This window comes from Brassica oleracea, chromosome C3, assembly GCF_000695525.1.
Source record: "Brassica oleracea var. oleracea cultivar TO1000 chromosome C3, BOL, whole genome shotgun sequence".
Taxonomy (NCBI): Eukaryota; Viridiplantae; Streptophyta; class Magnoliopsida; order Brassicales; family Brassicaceae; genus Brassica; species Brassica oleracea.
In genome coordinates this window covers 60,759,453-60,763,607 of record NC_027750.1, presented here as the reverse complement: position 1 = coordinate 60,763,607, position 4,155 = coordinate 60,759,453, and the positions used below count along the sequence as shown (strand labels likewise).

Sequence of the window (4,155 nt, the reverse complement as noted above, 5' to 3'; positions counted from 1 at the left end):
CTGACCTTGTGCGAACCTGTGAGGAAAATACTTCGACGATGGCAAGATATCAAAGTTGCGATAACTAAATGAGACACACAATTTTTACGTGGAAAACCTCCTCGATGTGAGAAGGAAAAACCACGGGACCGTAGTCCACTCAAAAATCCACTATATAAATGGTATGAGTACAACCACGTCCTCCCTGTTCAACAGCCTGAACAGAACAGAGAGTCTAGCTACAAATAGCTATCTCCAACACAAACAACAACAACAAGAGAGCAACACAAAGCTTCAAAACCGGCAGCAACCAAACGACCTCAGCTCACAAAGATTCCGGCTTCCAGAAACTAATCCAACCGTACAAATCCAAGATAAACAAGTCGACAATACCTCTGCCAACTTTCAGCTCAAGAAGAGAAGATCTCACCGTTGGATTTACCAAACACCCAAGACTGTCCCGCTGAAGAACTGTGACGACCAGCTTCACTAAAACCCAGACAACAGAAGATCCAACCGTTGAAATCCAAATCCCTTCGGTGAATCTCTAACCCACTGACTGAAGAAGCTTCCCAAAAAATATCAGCCCGATCAAGTTCCGTTTGATCCTCCAAAACCAGTCTTGAAATAGCCTGACGAGTTTTCTCCTCCTTCTCTCTTCTTTCTCTCTTTTGTCTCTCTCTCTCAACTCTATTATTGTGAGTCTACAGTGCAAAGGGTCATGAGAATTATTATTATGTCTCATGCCCACTTGGTTCTCTCCATCTAGGAGGGACCCAACAAACTCCCCCTCCGACTAGATGGAAGAGACAGTCATTCCGGCTATCTCTCGGCATACCTCAAGCTTCCCCCTCGGTAATGACTTTGTCATCATATCAGCTCCATTATCATCCGTATGAACTTTCTCAAGTTCCACTTCCTTGGAAGCAAGCACATCACGTATCCAATGATACCTCCTTTGAATGTGTTTTGACTTCGAATGAAATGTAGAATTCTTCCCGAGACAAATGTAGATTCCTGGAATCACCTCATTCTTAGACAACACAACCATTCCTTTCTCACTCATGTGACCGAGTCTCTTATGCCATAACTCCATGGGATTATCATTCTCCACCGCATTAACAATATCTTTGGAGACCTTAGCCTGCATCCAATAGAAGGATGAAGACTTCTCACCTCGAGCCACAATCAAAGAACCGCGAGAGAGCTTCCATTTACCACCACCGTGCAAACTGAAATAGCCCTCATCATCAAGTCTTCCCGTCGATATCAGATTCATCCTAATATCAGGAACATGCTTAACATCCTTAAGCACCAGCCTAGTACCAAGACTAGTCTCCAAGCAAACATCACCAATGCCAGCAACCTGAGCCATCGCATCATTCCCCATCTTCACAGAACCATAATTACCCGTAGTATAGGTAGAAAACAAATCCCGCTGTGATGTAGCATGAGTAGTAGCTCCACTGTCAATCACCCAACTGGTGTCCTGGCATGCGACATTAATGGCATCACTCTCAAGAAGAATGAGAAACTGATCTTCGGTGAGAGTCACCCGATCCACCTTTTCTTCTTGATTACCTTGCTGTTTGTTTTTCAACTTCCAGCAATCCTTCTTCATGTGCCCTTTCTTATGACAGAAGTAGCACTCCATATTAGCAAATCTATTAGACTTGCTCCTGCTCCTGTTCTTGTCTCTCTTGGGATTTCTACTTGTACTTCTCCCCCTTGACTCAGTGACAAAAACATCTGAACGCGAACTGCTAGCATTCGACTGCCTTCTTGTTTCCTCATTAAGAACACTGTTCTTCACTGAATCCATCGAAATAACACCTTCTGACGCAGAGTTACAAAGAGACATCCTAAAAACCTCCCAAGAGTCCGGTAAAGTACCGAGAAGCCACAGACCGTGAATCTCATCATCAAACTTGATGCCCATATCAGACAACTTGTTGAGCAATCCCTGAAACGCATTCAAGTGATCTGTCATCGGAGTCCCCTCCTGATACCTCAGCTCAATCAACTTCTTGATCATGTACATCTTGTTGTTTCCGGTCTTCCTAGCATATAACTGCTCCAGCTTCTTCCACAAAGAACGAGCATCCGTCTCAGTCTCAATATGATGCAACACATTATCATCAACCCACTGCCTTATCAATTGTCTCATGCCCACTTGGTTCTCTCCATCTAGGAGGGACCCAACACAAGTACCATGCAAAAGTTGTGTCATTTGCAGCTACGGAACACGATTGTATCACATGCAGACAAGTTCTTGTTCTTGCCATTTGCATCGACCGACCACGAATGTACGAGACCGAACACACTTGGATCGCCAAGAGGAGAAATTCTTAATAACCCAAGTGAACTTCTTATCAGTTTCATTCCCCATTGTTCTTGATGATGACTCCTAAACACTCAAATCTGTCACTAGGACAATCAAACAAAACACTAATATTTCGCATGATAAATTGATAAAAGTTTTCTTTCCCTACCAGTAACCATTTTTGACAAATTATACAGTGTTAAGGAATTAAAAGAGTAGAACGGTCAAAATGACAAAGTATTTACCCCAAAGAGACGCAAAAGATGAAATCATCTTCTTTTTTTTTTTTATAACCGTAGTGTGATCCCAAAGGCTTTCTAGACCTAATGACTAATCACTATGAGATCCGCAGGATCCGCGTTTTCTTACCATTTAAGGCGCCCCGGGTGGCCAAGGGGAATCGAACCCAGGGCGGTACTCACAGCTGTGAGCCCTTTACCACCAGGCCAAGACCACTTGGTTTAGATGAAATCATCTTCAGCCATGGCTTTTAAAGGCGTCAAATGCTGAAGACAAGAGGATACAGATTGCTTCGTCTCCTCTCCTTATAGGTTGATAAATACTAGTACAAGGGAAACTTTTTTGATAGCGATACAAAAGAAATTTATCTTCCCAAAACTGTTTTTGAAATTAGGAAGTCCAATTAAATGTTTTTTTTGTAACTTAAATTAAATGTTCATTAATGTTTTATACCAGAAAATTTGGGATTCCAATACATGTGGTCGATCCCTTATATATTACTTCATCTGTTTTATAATGTAACTAGTTTTGGCTAAAAGCACAAAATTAAAAAAATTATTATGTTTTTAAAAGTATCGTATAATAAATAGGTTAGATATAACTTAACCAATCAAAAATAAGTCTATTTAATTTGATTGGTCACACTATATTCAATAAATGTAAAAGTTACCTAAAAATATAAAACTATTTACATTTTGAAACAAATTTTTTTTCTAAAACTACTTAGAATATGAAACGGAGGGAGTAACTGATAAGTATTATATCACTAGAATAATTCTTAAAATTCTTAGATAATAGGTTGGTCCATCTAAACATATATTATACTTTTTTATTAAACTAACTTTCAAATTGATTAGTTTTTTTTTTGTCAGCAAAACACAGACTCGTATAGACTATGTAAAAAAAAAGGGGAGATCTGCATCCATAAGGACGATTAGTTGTGTACACAAAAATATTTTTCATTCTTTTTAAAATAAAAACTACGGAATTACCTAATATAATTAACATATTTATGACAATTAATGATTATGAATAATAAAGATTTGATAAAAAAATTTGTATCATCTCTCCTTTTTGTTTAATTTTATACTAGGTGTTTTCCGGCACCATGTGTAACAATAAAATTTTAAATTTAAATTATATTAAAAAATAAAAAAGTTTAATGTTTTAAATTTTATTATTTTTAACCAATATTTTAATATAAGTACTAATTTAGTTAAACATAAAGTTAAGATAAAATAAATAATTAAATTTACTTAAAATTAAATTTAAGTTATATTTAAAATCATAAAAGATTTTTATTTATTTATTTTCGTTAAGATATATTAAATTAACTTGTATAAAATAAAATAAAATTGATATAATTTTTTTATAATTATCTAAATATAAAACTAAACAGAATTTCAAAAATTTATAGATATCAAAAAGAAATAAATGATAGTACGATTAAAAAATTTTTTTTTTTTAAAGATTGTATAACATATAAAAATCTTTTCAATAATAAAAATTGTATGATTATAAAAATATACTTAAATAATATTTCAAATTCTTAAAATATTTCATATTTCTATTATCATATTATTTAATGACATATTTGAATGGATTTATTTTAA

The 4,155-nt window shown here is 35.7% G+C and overlaps 1 pseudogene; it reads right to left on the bottom strand.

Moving 5' to 3' along the window:
* The window catches only part of LOC106331126, a 5,688-nt pseudogene extending 2,911 nt beyond the window's left edge, over positions 1-2,777 (bottom strand).
* Between the last annotated feature and the right edge of the window lie 1,378 nt (positions 2,778-4,155).